This window comes from Rhineura floridana, chromosome 11, assembly GCF_030035675.1.
Source record: "Rhineura floridana isolate rRhiFlo1 chromosome 11, rRhiFlo1.hap2, whole genome shotgun sequence".
NCBI classification, from domain to species: domain Eukaryota; kingdom Metazoa; phylum Chordata; class Lepidosauria; order Squamata; family Rhineuridae; genus Rhineura; species Rhineura floridana.
Window position 1 is genome coordinate 38,658,766 of NC_084490.1, and position 16,916 is coordinate 38,675,681.

General features: G+C 44.1%; 1 protein-coding gene across 3 annotated transcripts in view; it reads right to left on the minus strand.

The window, feature by feature from the left end:
• LRRC4B (leucine rich repeat containing 4B) overlaps positions 1–16,916 on the minus strand; it is a 133,786-nt gene that overhangs the window by 81,854 nt on the left and 35,016 nt on the right. Inside the window, exon 1 of one of the 3 annotated variants that reach the window (XM_061588839.1) lies at positions 9,830–9,920. The exons of 1 other annotated variant lie outside the window; for it this stretch is intronic. The gene's annotated coding sequence lies outside the window, so the exon portion shown is untranslated. Of the gene's footprint in view, positions 1–2,480; positions 2,645–9,829; positions 9,921–16,916 lie in introns of those variants that run through there. One more of the 3 variants, XM_061588838.1, reaches the window with a different exon arrangement.

Genomic DNA, 16,916 nt, shown 5'->3' on the forward strand with positions numbered 1-16,916 from the left:
GCAGGCAGAAGAAAGGAAAAAAGAAGAAAATGAGAGAGAGACAGAGACAGAGACAGAGACAGAGACAGAGAGACAGACTTATCAGGGAATGTTATCACTGTGGTAATTTGCTCAAAAGCCATCCTTCTAATTGTAGGTGGTGCCCTTCCACCTGTGATTATCCATAATTACAGTTATCCCTGTTTTGATTTCCTGATGATATTAAAACACAAATTGCCAACATCTTCATCACAGGTGGGTTACACTAGCACCCTCCGGCTCTATGTAGCCTCAAGGCAGTTCTCTGCAAACTACTATGAGAATCTCAGCTTTCATTTTTAAGAAGGCTATGTTTTTAGTACCTGTTGTTACAAGGATAAGCTGGAAAATGTATTGGCAATATATGCTGAAAGCTTAGAAAACAAGACAACAAGTGAGAAGAAACAAATTCAATTTTATTCCCCCTCAGACTCATGATCTCAGAGGCTATCTAATTCCCCCTCTCTCCAAACTCTTTATATGTTTGGAGGCAGAACAAGCATATTTCCAATTAAGTGTATTTAGTCAACCACCTGTGGCTTGGTATCTACCTACAGACCCAGCACACTCATACAACATAACAGAGTAACTGCTGCTCAGGGCAATTTGGCTTACACTACCATACTTCAAAGCTGGATGGACATTTTGCTGGCTCAAGAGAGGGAAAGTGTGGGTGTGTATGTGTGTGTGCGTGTGTGCGTGCACACACACACGAGTGTGTGCAGGTACACGCATGTGTGTCCATGTGTGTATGTGAGCATTTTAGCCTGCTCTTCCTTGCAGAGCAATTTCAGAGTGAGGTACAATTAAAATACAAGTGGAATTGTTCAACATGCATATTAAAAAAGTGGCAACATTTTAAAAGCAGGTAACTTACAGCCACAGGGAATACATAACCAACCAATCTGGCATTAAACTCCAGCAAAGGCCTGGGTGAACAACCAGGTCTTTAATTGGCACCAGAAATTTAACAGCACCAGCACCATACGTAGCAGGGAGTTCCAAAGCTGTGAGATTATCACCAAAAAGGCTCTCCCCCATGTCACCACCAATCAAGCCGTAAAGGAAGGTGGCACCACCAAGAGAACTTTCTTAGCATATCTGAATAGAAGTGCTGGCCTATAAAGGAACAGGTATTCTGTCAAGTAGCCAAGTCCCAGATTGTTTAAGGCTTTGTACACCAGTACCAAAACCTTGAAGTTAGCTCAATACCATGCTGGCAACCCATGTGGTTCTTTCAGAATCAGTATTATATGCTCACAGTAGACCATCCTCAATAGAAGCCTAGCCTGCACCAGCTGCATCTTCTGGATCAGCCCCACCTAGAGCACAAGAAAGTAATCCAGTCTCATGATTACCAGTGCATGGGTGAGTGTAGCAAGCCACCTCATGTCCAGGAACAATAGCTGACGAACCAGCCTAAGATGTAAAACGGCACTCCTTGCCGCAGAAGTCACTTGAGCCTCCAATCACAATGATGGCTCCAGGAGCATCCCTATACTATACACCTGTTCCTTCAGAGAGTGTGTAGTCCTTTCCAGAACAGGCAACCTACCCAATTCCTGGACCTAGGCACAACCTACCCACTGTACCTCCACCTTATCAGGATTCAGCTTCAACAGTTTGGCCCACATCCAGCCCACCATTGCATCCAAGCAGCACATCAGGGCCTGCAGTCTCACTTGACTCAGTTGGTAAATGGACACAAGTAGGTATCATCAGCATACTGACATAACCTTGCCCCAAATCCCCTAATGACCGCTCCCAACAGCTTCATATATAAGTTAAACATAAATTAAATAGACTGGAACCCTGCTGACCCCAACAGCTCAAAAACCATGGGGTTGACCAGGCATCACCCAATGCCACTCTCTGATCAAGGCCCCCCAGATAGGAGTGGATACACTGCAACACAGTACCTCCAACTACCATCCCACCAAGTTGTTCCAGTAAGATACAATGGTCAATTGTATGGTTAATACATTAATATCTGAAAAGGTTTGTTCCTTGGCTACTCTGCAAGCTAGGTAGTTGCAAAGTGCTGTCCTCTTCCAGCAAAAGAATGGCTGGGCATCAAAACGAGTTCTCTTGGCCAAAATACAACGGTGAGCACCTAACTTTCAAACTAAGGATAGGAACAGTGTAAGGCAGAGATGGGGAGCATCCGGCCTCTAAATGTTGCTGGATTATAATGTCCATTATCCTTGGCTATCAGCCTTGCTGACTAGTGCTTATGGGAGTTGGAGTGCAACAACATGGGGGGGGCAGCAAGGGTTCCCCACCCCTGGCCCAAAGGATAAGGAGATGATGAACCTTAACTGGAGTCATGGTAGTGGAGGAGGAGAAGGAGGCAGGTCCTCTCCCCAATATTGGCCAAGCATCCATGGCCAACTCTTCCACCAAGGAGCAAAATTATGCCACTTAAGGAACTCATATATGATTTGTTCAGGTATACCAATTACCTGTCCTCCCTCTTGGCTGATATGAAGTCTCCAAAGTAGCTCTACAGTAGCGAGCAGGTTGCTCAAGCCTGATTTATAACGCCACAATCCAAATCCCGAAACATGCCAGCTGTACCTTCTTCCCCCACGGAATGCCATCTGTATAGCAGGCTCATTAGACATAATCAAAGGGAGGCATCCTTGACATACCAACTGCACTAAATGTGCAGCCCCAGAGGTTTTATAGGAAGTCATAGGGACAAAAGGGGATATTTGGTTGGTTCTAGAGAGAATGTCACAGTTGGGATATCCCCTCTCTCTCTCTCTCTCTCTCTCTCTCACACACACACACACTCACACACTCACACACACACACACACACACTTCTTTTGTAGAGCCAGGATTTAAGGGCAGATGATCCTGTCGATTGCAGTATCTGCAGAGACTGGCTGGGACTACACATTATGAGGCAAACACAAATTTCCCCGACCTGTGTTTGCCTGGTAATGCAAATACAAGTATCGGGGGGTTGGGGGTTGGGTAAAGCAATATGTGGAAGAGAATCAACAGGTAGGCAGAGTGCTTAACCACTGACCTGATTGGTGCTACCTCCTCCCCTTGGCCAGGGTCCAAGACCAGAGGGAAAAGCCAGGCTGGGAGAGGAGAAGGGGACAGTCAAAAAATGTGCAATGAAAGCGGGTGGCAGAGAAAAGGTTAAGCCTCTCTCACTAACCTGCAACCTCCCCACCCCATGCATTAGTATTTATTTATTTAACAAAATGTATACACCACTTGATGGTGAAAAACCTCTAAGCTGTTTACAAAAAAATCATGAAAATTATCAATAGCCCATTAGCATCAACCCAGTGAACAATTCAAAGTGCTGGCGTTGTTGTATAAAACCCTGAACAGCCCAGGACTAGGTGGGTATCTGAAGGCCACCTTCTGCCTTCCTGTTTACTGAGGTAATTTGCTTTATACTTTATTATTCAGTTGTTGCTGGGTTTTTTTTAAAAAAATGGATATTGTCAACCTTATAATTACACTGTTCAAAGACGGGATAGAAAGATTTTAAACATTGGGAATAAGTGTTTACCAGCATAACATCATTGTTGGCTCCAGGGGTCTTTTTTGGGGGGGGGTAGGCTTCAGCACAATGCCCTCAGGGTCCCCCTTCCCTGCATACCCCACCTCATTGCTGTTACCCATTTGCTTGTTCTGTCCTCTAAGCCCCAATCCATCTCATTGCCCCCAAAATGTCCCCCTGCACAATAAGTGGGGTTTTAAAAGCCTCCATGGGCCCAACATTAACACCAAATTGCTGCAGGGAGGGCTATTTTCAGAGGGGGAAGGAGGATTGCAGCATGCAGAGAGGGGAGGGTTAACCCTTCCCTCCTCAGGAACAACTCCCCGGAATATAGCCCCCTGCATAACAATTAGGATTTTTTAAAAGCCTCCTAATTGCATTGTAGTACAGGGCAGGGCCAGGGCCAAGAGGGAAGGCTGCAAGCAAGATGAGAAGTCCCACAAGCTACATCCAGCCCACGGGCCTAAAGGAAGAGAGCAGAGAGCCCTGCTCCTTTTTCCTTTCCCTGTTACTGCTCACTTGTCTAGAAAAGGCAGGTTCTCAAACAGGGCTAGTTTCAGCACGCAGCATTCCTGAGCAGCTGCTATGGTTCCAGTGTTCCAGGAAGGGTCACTAGCACCAACACCTGCCTTGCGTCCCCCTTGCCAGGTGGCAGACCACTATGAGCTACCATTTTAAACTTCCGGCAATACGCCAGAGTGGTCAACACTGTGTCACTTCAGGGCACTGTGGGGAATTTAATATGGTGGCCCCTACTGCAACATTCCAGGGCATTATGGGAAATTTAAGAGGGCAACCTCCTGGCACCAATAGGAGGTATGCTGCTGTTGGAGAAAGGGACACGGGTGCAGGACAGGTACCATAGAGCTGGCCCTGATCCCAAATTCAGACCCATTTGAAAGAGCCTCAGGTAGCAAGAATGGGAAAGACCAGTGCACCTGGCTCCTTAGAGAGTTGAGTGGCAGAGAAAGGCCATAGCAAAAGTCCCAAGTTCAATCCCCGGCATCTCCAGGTAAGGCTGAGAGAAACTCCTGCCTGAAACCCTGGAGAGCCACTGCCTGTTATTGTAGACAATACTAAGCTAAATAGACCAAATGGTCTGTCTCAGTATAAGACATCTTCTGATGTTCCACCAGCCTGCAGTAGACCAGGGGAGGGGAACCTGCGGTCAAAGGTCACATGTGGCCCTTGGCCTAATTTCATGAGGGTGTGGGGAGCCCAGAGGAAAAGTTTGAAAAGCAGAAAAACTAGAGGGAAAGCTTAAATAGACGGAGCTACAAAATGAAAAAGGGGAGAAAGCCCTCTGCAAGCAAGCAGTTTGGATTTCTGCCACGAGCAATCAGTCACTTCTGAGGCAGCTCACAGGGGTGGGGGATGGGGGAGGAAGAATCAGGGGAGAGAGGGGGTTCAGAAAGAAGGCAGAGAGAAAAAGGGATGTCAGAGAGAGAGAGAGAGAGAGAGAGAGAGAGAGAGAGAGAGAGATGAAATCGCCCCACCCACTGGCCTCCAGCCACCCGCAGATTACCACTGAAGGGGTGCCGCCCTCAAGAGAAAAAAGGTTCCCCACCACTGGAGTAAACTAATGATTCAGTATAAGGCAACGTCATATAATTACACATGCATGTCTATCCCATCCCTTGGCTATTGAAAGTTTGATGACTCACAGCTATACATGCATGAATTGCCTGTTGAAAAGTATAGTATTCAAGGTTATGTGACCACCTCTATCTGTGATGTCTGATAGGTGATGGCTCTTTCACATATGATAGTCGTCAGCCAGTGGCAAACATGCACATGTGAATATGGCTTAAGTCAAACACATGAACTTAGGCCACATTCACACTATATATTCATTCTACTATTATTCCACTTTAAATAGTAATGGCTTCCCCCAAAGAATCCTGGAAAAGGTACTTTGTGAGGGGTTCTGAAAGTTGTTAGGAGACTCCTATTTCCCTCACAGAGCTACAATTCCCAAAGTTCTTTGGGGAGAGGGACTGACTGTTAAGCCAATCTGGCAACTGTAGCTCTGTGAAGGGAATAGGGACTCTCCTCTCAGCACCATTCACAAACTACACTTCCCAGGATTCTTTGGGGGAAGCTATGCTGTTTAAAGTGGAATAATAGCAGAATAAATATATGCTACGAATGTCACCCTATTCCATTACAAAGGAATCTTCCGACTTAATGTCAGGGGATATTAAGAGTTCTGCCTACAACATCTTCTTTACCCTTTCACACATCATCACTTGATGCTACAATCAATGAATAATAAACTGGGCCCCAACTGTGCAGGCTGGTTTAGAGACTGAGCAACAGAATGCAATCCTAGCACAACATCACAATTTAGGGTGTAGCACCAACACCACAATGTGTGATGTTGCTGATGCACTGGCAACAGCACATCTGTAGCTCTGCTAATTTGTGAAAACCTGAAAGAGATTTAGACTCCTGTAAAGTTCTTGCCCCTACTACCTAACCCCCATGACAAAAGGAAAACCAGTGCAGATGCTATATACTAACAGCAAACTAAATTCTCCAAGTGCTGGTCTTTATGTAGTGAAAATGGCACCGTCCATGCTCAAGAGGAAGATATCAGTAGGCATGGGGAGCCCCAAAGTTTGTAGATGTACAAAAAATATTTAGAGAAAAGCTCTAAGTCAGGATCAGGGAGGGCATAACAGGTCAGTAGGCATGGAATGCTGATTGATTATTGGAAGGAGGGAAATTGAAAACTGTTGGGAAAGGGAAAGGGAATGGAATACCTTGGAACAGGGCATGGCTGGCTGGCTGACTGTCTGGCATCCCAAAGAAGTGCATTCCGCACTGAAACATTTTCTTGAGGATCCCACTTCTATTTAAATTTTGTATTCGTACATTCTACATATATGTTGAAATAAATACATTACAATGCTGTGATGTTTTATGGCCAAACAGAAATGGAAGTCAATACTACAGTCTACTTGAATATACTTCATTTAGGCATCACCTGCTTAACTTGCTGGCGAAAGAGCTAAGGTCTGCTTGCTGTTATATCTTAGTTCTGAGATATCCAGCAAAACAGTTTCTGCACAGGGTATCTTAAATTAACTTGCAAAAGAGCCAATTTCTTGTACTATTTTTAATAAATGTAGAGAAGAGCTAGCACACAAAGCTCTTTGATAGAATCTAGAATGCACCATCCCTGGACAACTTGCCTTCAAATGGGAAAGAATGACATTCTGGAAACCTCGCAGAGTGCAAGACTGACCATGGGGGCACAGCATTCAAAACAAATTGGGAAACCTACATTTGACATCATCACAAGAAACCACACAGGTGGCAATACAAGAAGTCACATGGAGACGGATGGACAGCAGGTATAATGGGGGACGGAGTAAAGGTAACTCACTAACTGAATGCCATGTTGCTTACCACAAAGCAATTACCCTTTTGCACTTGACCCAATAGTTGCACGGTTATTATAAGCCAGCGGTCCATTTTGCATAATTTAAGTTTTCCCAGGGAGCAAGAGAGAAGACAACCGTTGGGTTTTACTGTGTTGCGTCAAAAGTTTTATATAATCTTACCATATATTAATTTTATTATTGTATTATCCACCTTTATTTTATTGTGCATATCAGAGCGTATTTTGATGTTGCCAAGGCCAATAGCTAGTACAATAAAATTTGATGGTGTTGATGATGAGCCATGGCTTTTCAAGTTCCTAGGTTTTTTTGGGGGGGGGAGAAGAAACTGGGGAACGCACCTTCAGTGAAATCCTCCTCCTCCCCACCAGGAAGAGAGCTGGCAAGCAAGCAAGCAGCTGCTGCTCCCACTCCCAACCGCCATTGTTTATTTGCTCCCTCTGGCCCAAAAGGGGAGAGAGCAGGCAGGCAGGCACGTTGTGAAGGAGGAGAAGCAAGTCCAAGAAGCTCTTGATGGAGACAGTATATCTCTGCATACCAGTTTCTGCGAAGCGCAGGTGGGGAGAGTGCTGCTGCGCTCAGGTCTCACTCATGGGCTTCCCATGGGCATCTGGGTTGGCCACAGAGAAAGCAGGATGCTGGAATAGACCAGCCTGATCCAGCAGGCTCTTCCTACATACTTTTGAGCCCCTGCAGGGATGATGGCTGATCATACCAAGCTGTGAAGCTTTCCTTGATCCTTCTGCCATTCTTTCCCCGGTCCTGGCATCTAACCTCCCCATCATTCACACACACATACACACGCTTGCTGCGTGGTACCTCCAGAGCCTTGCTCATTACAGCAGACAGGGGAAGAGGGAAGGAGAACTAGAGCTTGAGAGGGGCAGGCGGAAGAAGCTGTGGCTGTCTTGTCTTTGACTGCATAAGGAAACTTGAAGGCATAATGCAGACTTCCTGATTTCAAGCCTACCTGAGTCGCTGATTTATTTATTTTTTTAGTGAAGCTGGTAGAGTGTGGTATATAGCACAATGCCTAAGAGACTGGGGGGAGGCGAGTCAGGGAGTCCCCAGTTCAAATGTGGCCTCTGCCATGAGGTAGCCTGCCCTTACACACGCCTTGCTCTTTCTCTCCCTCAGCCAGTCTCCCCACCCCACACCCCAATCTGCAATAATGTGGGTAGTAGGGATGGGAGAATCTATTTCAGTTTCTCTCCATTTCTTATATTTTCCTCTCTTAAGTTCTTCTCTCCACATTTCCTCATGTCTGTGATTTTTTTTTAAAAAGTCCTCATGAAAATTCATCAGCGTTTTCTCCCAGCATACACATTTTTGTATGCAGTTTTGCAAAACTGTAAAGCAATTTTCCCCAGTATGATGCATTTTTGTAATATTATTTTCACTAAGATATGCATTTCTATGGACACTTTACCCTGGTATATGCATTTTTGTATGTACTGCTTGGCTGGAGAACCGTTCTGCAAAATTCAAAGAAGTGTGAATTGTGACTGATGGCTGTGTTTCAGTTCACATATTGTTTCTGAAAAAGCAAACTATATAGGTTCACCTTTTAAATGCAAACTGGGTCAAATTTCTCCCCATCCCTAAACATGGGGGATAATAATACTGAGTAACAAGGTTGTCGTAAGAGTAACAACTAGATATCGCATGTGAAGAGCTTAGAACGCTTGAAAACACCACATAAATGCTAAGTATTGTTATTAATAAGATTGCCTGGATGGTCATCAGTCAGAACTTGCTGAGCTTCCTCCCTTTATCTTGCATAGCGACTGCATCAGCCAAGGCCACTATGTGCCCCCACTGCGGCTCTGGGGAATTGTAAGACAACACAGAGCTCTTTTCCTATGTGACCCTATTTAGAGACTTACACAACACAGCTATGACCTCCAAGAGCAATAAAGATGCACAGGGTGTATCAGTTATCAAACAGGGTGTGACCTCACCACAGCCCCGCTGGGGGTCATAACCTCAACATTTGCAGAAACACCAGCATCAGGCAGTCAGGCATTGTAATGGATAGAGGGAAGAATGGGAAAGATGGCAAATGTCCAGGGCAGCAAGCAGGAGAAAAGTGATCCACAATGGTGTCTCATTTTGGGGGGCTTTTAGTTAGTGTGACCACATGCAGAGAGCTCCTGTGCCTTTAAGAAGAGGCAGCTTCTCTTTTCTGAAACTGTATCTCCTTAAAATAAATCCAGGGGCCCTATCCTCCTGTGCATCTGGCATCCTGCTTTCTAGTCCATTTGGACAAATCAGGTTAAACTGTACCTGCACACCTAAATATGCCTGCTGCGAAAACGTTAATTGCAGAAACCCACAAAAGTACAATCTCACTCTCAAAACAAGCCCTTGGCATTGCAATCTCTGCGGCAACCTGTGAGCATTTGCCTGCAAGTATTTTGTCTGCATTAAAAATACAGGTGGCCACAGACTGAAACTCACTCAATCACACACACACACAAACACACAGGCTACCCCTAAAGTGCAGGCATAAGAATGTATGCAAGTATATTCTGTACACCCACAAACTGACTGCAAAACCAGATAACCTGCCATCTGTTTTAGACTTGAACATACTAAGAAGAACCACAGCTGTATTTAAAAAGAAAAGAAAAGGCAAGTTTCTGCAATTTGCAGAAACAACCACCATTTGCATAGCTTCATTAATCTGTGTAAAGCATTATTTCACTTTCACTTTCCAGGGCGTGTTTGTCCTGTGAAGCAAACTTCACAGAATGTTAGAGTCTAATCTAGCAAGGAGACCTCCTTCTTGACCAGCATCCTGTCACCAACAAAAAACAGGCAGGTGACTAGATATTCACAATCAGGGTTGGATACTGACAGCCATCTTTTCTTACCTGTCTGGCGTTCAAAGGAATACTGCCTCTGAATGTGGAAGTTCTGTTTAGCTATCACAGCTACTAGACATCTACAGACCTTGTTCTCCATAACACTGTGTAATCCTTTAAGGCACCTTTCTCCAACCTGGGGCTGGGGGACAGTGCTGGCTGATGGAAATTGTAGTCCAAAAGATCTGGAGGGCACCAGGTTGGGAAAGGGTCTTTAAAATAACCTGTCAAAGCAAATAGGGATTACAATAATTGATTTTGTAAGAAAATAATGTGATGGCTAAACAAATATTTATTTTTGTCCATCCTGATGCTACTGACAATCAATTTCTTTATGACCTGGAGTTCTAACATTGAGATAAAATATTTTTGCTATTTACAATGCTCTAATCTATTATCTCTCACTCACTCACTCACACTCTCTCTCACACACACACACATACATTTAAACTAAGGCTGCAATTCTATGCACGCTTTCCTGGGAGTAAGGCCCATTAAACAACAGGACTTATTTCTGAGTAAGCATACCTAGAATTGCACTTGCCTATAAGGTGTACACTTACCTACAAGTAAGCAAAGCCCGCTGAACACAGCGAGACTTGCTTCCAAGCAAACAAGCATCGTATTGTAGCATAAAAGGCCCCAAATCTCTTTGGGCCTTCCTCATAGGGAAAATGCCCCAACCCCCTTGATTATTTGAATTGCAGTTTCTTTATATGGTTCCCATTTTCCATTTCAATGTCCATTTTACAGATGGGCAATAGAGAAAATAAGTTACTCCTTAGATCATATGATATTTGTACAACTTGAACCCCCAGACGTTTGGATATAAGGTCGTTTGAATATAAAGGCAGTTCACCTCCGCACAGGACCATAGTAGCTTTTAGCATAGCAGCTTGCTAACAAGTCACCAGTTAAACACTGAGAACAAAGAGATACATTAATGGCCTCTGATGCAGGTGGATCAGACCAGTTACACTAATCTAGCTATTAATTATCAGTTGTTGTTAATGGTTATCTCATTCCAGATTCTAAACCTACCCTTCCACCATTTCAATCCCATGCAACCCTTTCTTGCACACACCCCTGCCAAAAAAAATTCAACAGCTAATTCTTGGATGCAAAATCCACAATAAATGACAATTTACTACCATGAGCCCAGAGTTGCCACCTGTCTCCTGACAAGGCTCCTGCCCCTCTGATCATAGCAGGCAGAGATTATGCTTTCCCCCTCATAGCTAGCAAAGCCTACACCAGTTGGGTTTCCACCTGTCACAACACAGCTCTTGCTCTGTTTCTGTTGCCTCATGATGCCTTACTGGGGCTCTCACATCACCCACTTTTGACAGTAATCTCCCCCTGCCTCCAGGTGTGACACTGTCAAGGGTGGAGTTTCCATCCTGATATTTGCTTGCTGCCCCTTCACACTGCCAGATTACTATTGCCCTCTTGCAGCTACCTGGAAGTGCTGGGTATTTGTTTTTGTTTTCAACTCTTGCTGTGGACATCTGGTCAAAAGATAGTGAGCACAGAAAGGGGGTGAGAGCTTTGTGAGGCAGACTTGTGAAATGGAGAGGTCAGTGGGGAAAGCCTGTATGAACCTCGTTGCAAATGTGCCACTGTTTGTAGCACGGGATGCGTGCCAGAATATGTTTCCTTTGACAAGTGGAAGTCCCCTACCCTACCCCCACTCTCTCGTTTCTGAGCTGCTGGTAGCAGCAACGGCTGCCAACACATTTGCAAGGCTTTCAACTGCTACCATCAGTGCAAGACAGTTGGGTTGTGACATTCAGGGAGCGGGGTGGGGAGAAAGAAGGAAGAAAAGCTGAGTTTTTTTGAGATGATTCAAAAACACCGTAGCATCCTGTGCTTGAAAGCTACATCTCATGAAGGCTTGCAGTACTAACATGTCATTCAGGGTCCTAGACCCAGACATACCCTTAGCAGGCATAACTTGTCCAGGCCTGGTATTAGCAGCTGGCACCCTCAGGCAGAGGCCAGGCCCCCTCAACCTTGCAGGGCCCATCAGTGTTTATACCTGCTCTCCCTGCACTAGGTGGTTAAGCCTCTGGCAAACCACCATTTTAAATATCCCACAATGCCCTGATATTATATTGGGGATATTGGGGGAAGTTTAAAAGGCCACTGAGACGCAGCTACCTGGCACTGATTGCAGCAATGCTTCTACCAGGTAAGCCTCCCAGAGCCCACACTCGGGGGGGGGGGGCAAGGACCTCTTCAAAGTAATGCTGGCTTCTCCGTTGTCCAGTGCCTGGGAGGCTGCAACACAGGACTGGTAGATTGTGTTCAGGTAGGTGGGTCACCAGGTCTGTAGCTAGAAAATTTATGACGAGGCCTGAAGGGTACAACCAATGGGGAACAGCCAGAACAAAAACATGGGCAGCCTGTTATGTTTAAAAAGACATTAGGGTTAAGAAATTAAACAATGAAAACATTTATGTTTTACTAAGCAACTGGACGATATTGTCTCCTCACTTTTCTGTATTTCTACACAAGTAAAGTTGCTAGGGACTTCTTTTTTTAAGACCAAAGCTGAAAAAGTATGGAAGGGTTCTAGAGGCTCTCCTCTCCCTCTCCCCCCCCCCCATCACAAGCTGTGCAGGCCTTATTTAGTGAGGAATAAGAACAGACCATTACCTTGCTAGTGCATTATCTGAAAAGGGATGTGAACTAATAACACATAACAAGCATTATCTTGGTAGTTCTTGCACAAAGTTTATAAGGTACATCAGCATAATTATTCCCACACTAAAGGGAGGAGAGAGGCTGAGGACCAAACTAGACAGGATGCTAATCGTGTGAATGCAAAATTTTGAGAGAGATTATTTTGTCCTGACCAGAAGAGATAAAACCACATTCCCTACCCACATGGTCCCAAAGATGCTCAGGCTTCCTTTTGGGAGGTGATGTTTTGGTACTATTTGCCAAACATCACCCACCCATTCACCCCAAAAAATGCATGTTAATTTGAAAGCTACATCTAGTTTGGCTGTAAGAACCAAACATTTGCCTAAGGCCAGCTACTGCATTCATGACAAAAATGAGATTTGAAGCAGGGATTGCCTGGCTCACAAAGTAATCTCTTACAGCACAATTCTGTCCATGTTCACTCCGAAGTAAATCTGGCTGCATTCAATGGGGGTTTACTCCCCGGCATATGAATAGGATTACAGCCTGAGCCACCCTGCTACAAGCTTTGCCACCTGCAACAGGCTCCTCTTCTAACCTGCTCCTCCTTTCCGCTCCACAGTCCATGGATTTTTAGAAGTCAACAGTCCATTGGGATCCTGAAGTCAGGGCACTGAATAAATTCCCTTCAGTTATTATTTGATTGATCCCACATGCACACATCGCTTTCTCGAAGGACGTCCTGCCTTTCTCAGACAGGGGATCTGCCTGCCTCTCTCAGCTTATTCCAACCTGACAGTTAATCACCCTTTACCGGCTGCAAAATTTATGCATTATACAAATTGCAATTTGGCCGGCATTCACATCTAGCTGTCAGTCCTTGTTCTGGAACGTACGAGGCTTGGGGGACAAGCAAAAAAACCCAACCCTTCTAGTGGGCCCCTGCACCTCTGTCATAAGAAGAGCCCTGCTGAATTAAACCAAAGGTCCATCTAGTCCAGCATCCTGCTTCCCACAGTGGCCATCCAGATGCCTCTGGGAGGCCCACAAGCAGGTCACAAGCAACGCCTGCTGTTGCCCTCCAGCTACTGATATTCAGAGGTATGCTGCCTCTGAACATGGAGGCTCTATATAATCATCATGAATAGCTATTTATGGACCTGTTTTTCATGAATTTATCTAATCCCCTTTTAAAGCCATTTAAACCAGTGGCCATCACCACATCCTGTGGTAGCATCTTCCACACATGTGTTGTGTAAGGAAGTCATTCCTTTTGCCTGTCTGAAATCTCCCGCCAATTAGTTTCCTTCCTGGATCTCCACAGACAGTAGGGTAGCCACTTACACATCACCCAAAAAGAGGGTAACACAAGAACAAAAATTTGCATAAAATGTGCATGTGCTTAAATCCATCTTGCCATACTGGGAAAGACTAAGACCAGGTGATCTGTGCTCAGGCTGTTGTCCAGGTGAATAACTGTTGATGGGCTACTACAAGGCCCCTCCTGATCTCCCTTGTTATGGTTCTTGATCGTTAAGTTAGGCTTGGATGTGACAGTCCTTCAAGATGCCCTCAAATAGACGACTGTATAGTAAGATACACCACCCTGAAAGACAGATTAGTCTGGAGCCTCTTCTTTCATTACTGAAGCACTACAAGCATTGATTTTTAGCTAAAGAGTCTGCTTTTTTGTATGCTTCCCACCCACCCCACATGCTCTATGCCATGGTGTTAAATCTGTGAAAAGAAATAAATCAAATGAACCCAGGCCTGGTCTGCACATATAGCAGCAGAATGGTTAGAAGCCTGAGGTGGTAGTGTAGACTATACCACTTCAGACTGCATCTGGGGGAAAGGGTGTTATCATGTTTTAAAGCTCCCCCGTGTGCTTATTTGTTATTTTAAAAAACTCACTTTAAGTTTTTGATATATTTTTTAAAGCAGCATTAGGAAGAAAGGTTCTAGCCCTGGCTGTCCCTTGCAACTTTTCCACTTTCAGGGAGTCTATTTACAGAGGAGCTGTTAAAGAAGGCTCAGATGAACCACCAGTCAGGAACAGGGTTGCCAGGCTCAGGGCCTGAGACTGATCCTATATCTTTAGGAGAAGAGAAAGTCAGCCAAATGCAGGTGTTCTTGCAACACTGTAATGGGAAAAACCACAAGGCGGAATTCTCCCTTCCCCCTGCACACCTTTTAAAGATACAGAAGACCTTTAAGTCTGAGAAGAGTTTCCTTTTCCTGCTTGTCTCACATCAGGAATTCAGTAAATATATTATTTTTCAGCAGCATAAAGAGTACTTTCTCTGTACAGGGTTGGGACTCGCATCTGAGTAAACATGCATAGGATAATAATAATAATAATAAATTTTATTTCTAGGCCGCCTATCTGGCCGCACAAGCGGCCACTCTAGGCGGTGTACAAGATCAAGTAAAATACAACATACAAACTACATAAAAAGGATTGCACTACAACAGAAGATAGCAGGATCTTGGTAGGCATAAAAGTGTACATTCAGGGTTTTTTTAATTACTTGCAAAAATTGTATTATAGTAGGGCCCCGCTTCCCAGCGCTTCGCTTCCCGGCGTTCCGCTAATGCGGCGGCTTTCATTCCCCACTTTAAAGGCGCTTTTGCCGCTTTTGCGGCATCTTCGTGTCATTTTCGCACGATGCACCCCATTATACTCAATGCGGTTCCGCATTACGGCGATTTCCGCTTTACAGCAGGGGTCCAGAACAGAACCTGCCATATAAGCGGGGCCCGCCTGTATACTTTTTATCTTTCAAATAATTTTTGAACAGAAATTTTAAAAAATGTACATGTTACAGTGTTATACTTTTCTAATTAAGAAGTCAAACAAGTTTAACTTTTACTGGACTGTTGAAAAGGGCACCTTATTTGTCTTATTTATAACCTGTTTTGAAACCTTCCCAATATGCTTTTTTTCTGGGAGTAAAGCTCCAATGCTAATTCCACATAGCTGGAAGCTAACCCCACTGAATTCTGTAGGACTTACTTTTGAGGAGACATGGTTAGGATTGTGCTGAAAATCAGTGGGACTTCTGAGTGAACATAGAAAAGGATTGTGTTGTAAATCTCTCTCCCCTCTGATCCTTTTTTAAAAAGCAGTTAGGCAGGGCTTACTTAGGTGTCACTGCTTTTATTAGGCAGGAAACTAATACTTTAAAAAAAAAAAAATGTCCTGCAATGGCCAACTGGTTTTGACAATAAACTATTATATGCGGTGTATGTATGTTATATTTCCAGTGTGCGCGTATATGGAATATTTCTCTGTGAGGTAGGGTTGGAAACCAACGCAGCTCACAACAAGAAATAAAGCCATTTAAAATCCAATGAAAAACTATGGAATGCTTTAAAAGAAATGGGGGTGCCACAGCATCTGATTGTCCTGATGCTCAACCTATACTCTGGACAAGAGGCTACTGTAAGGCCAGAATGTGGAGAAACTGGTTGGTTACCCATAGGGCAGGGTGTGAGACAGGGGTGTATTTTATCACCCTATTTGTTTAATCTATATGCTGAACATATCATACAGAAAGTGGAATTGGACCAAGATGAAGGAGGTGTGAAAACTGGAGGGAGAACTATAACAATTTAAGATAGCAGATGATACCATACTACTGTCAGAAATCTGTAATGATTTGAAACAAATGCTGTTGAAAGTCAAAGAAGAAAGCACAAAAGCAGGACTACAGCTGAACATCAAGAAGACTAAAGTAACGACAACAGAAGATTTATGTAACTTTAAAGTTGACAATGAGGACATTGAACTTGTCAAGGATTATCAATACTTTGGCACCGTCATTAACCAAAATGGAGAAAATAGTCAAGAAATTAGAAGAAGGGTAGAACTGGGGAGGGCAGCTGTGAGAGAACTAGAAAAGGTCCTCAAATGCAAAGATGTATCACTGAACACTAAAGTCAGGATCATTCAGACCATGGTATTCCTAATCTCTAAGTATGGATGTGAAAGTTGGACAGTGAAAAAAGCAGATAAGAGAAAAATCAACTCATTTGAAATGTGGTGGTGGAGGAGAGATTTGCAGATACCAGCAAAAAAGACAAATACTTGGGTGTTAGAATAAATTAAAGCAGAACTATCATTAGAAGCTAAAATGATGAAACTGAGGTCATCATATTTTGGACACATCATGAGAAGATATGATTCACTAGAAAAGACAATAATGCTGGGAAAAACAGAAGGGAGTAGAAAAAGAGGAAGACCAAACAAGAGATGGATTGATTCCATAAAGGAAGCCACAGACATGAACTTACAAGATCTGAACAGGGTGGTTTATAACACATGCTATTGGAGGTCGCTGATTCATAGGGTCACCATAAGTCATAATCGACTTGAAGGCACATAACAACAACAAAATCCAATAACTGTAAAACAAATATAAAACAGTTGCAAAATAGCTTGAAG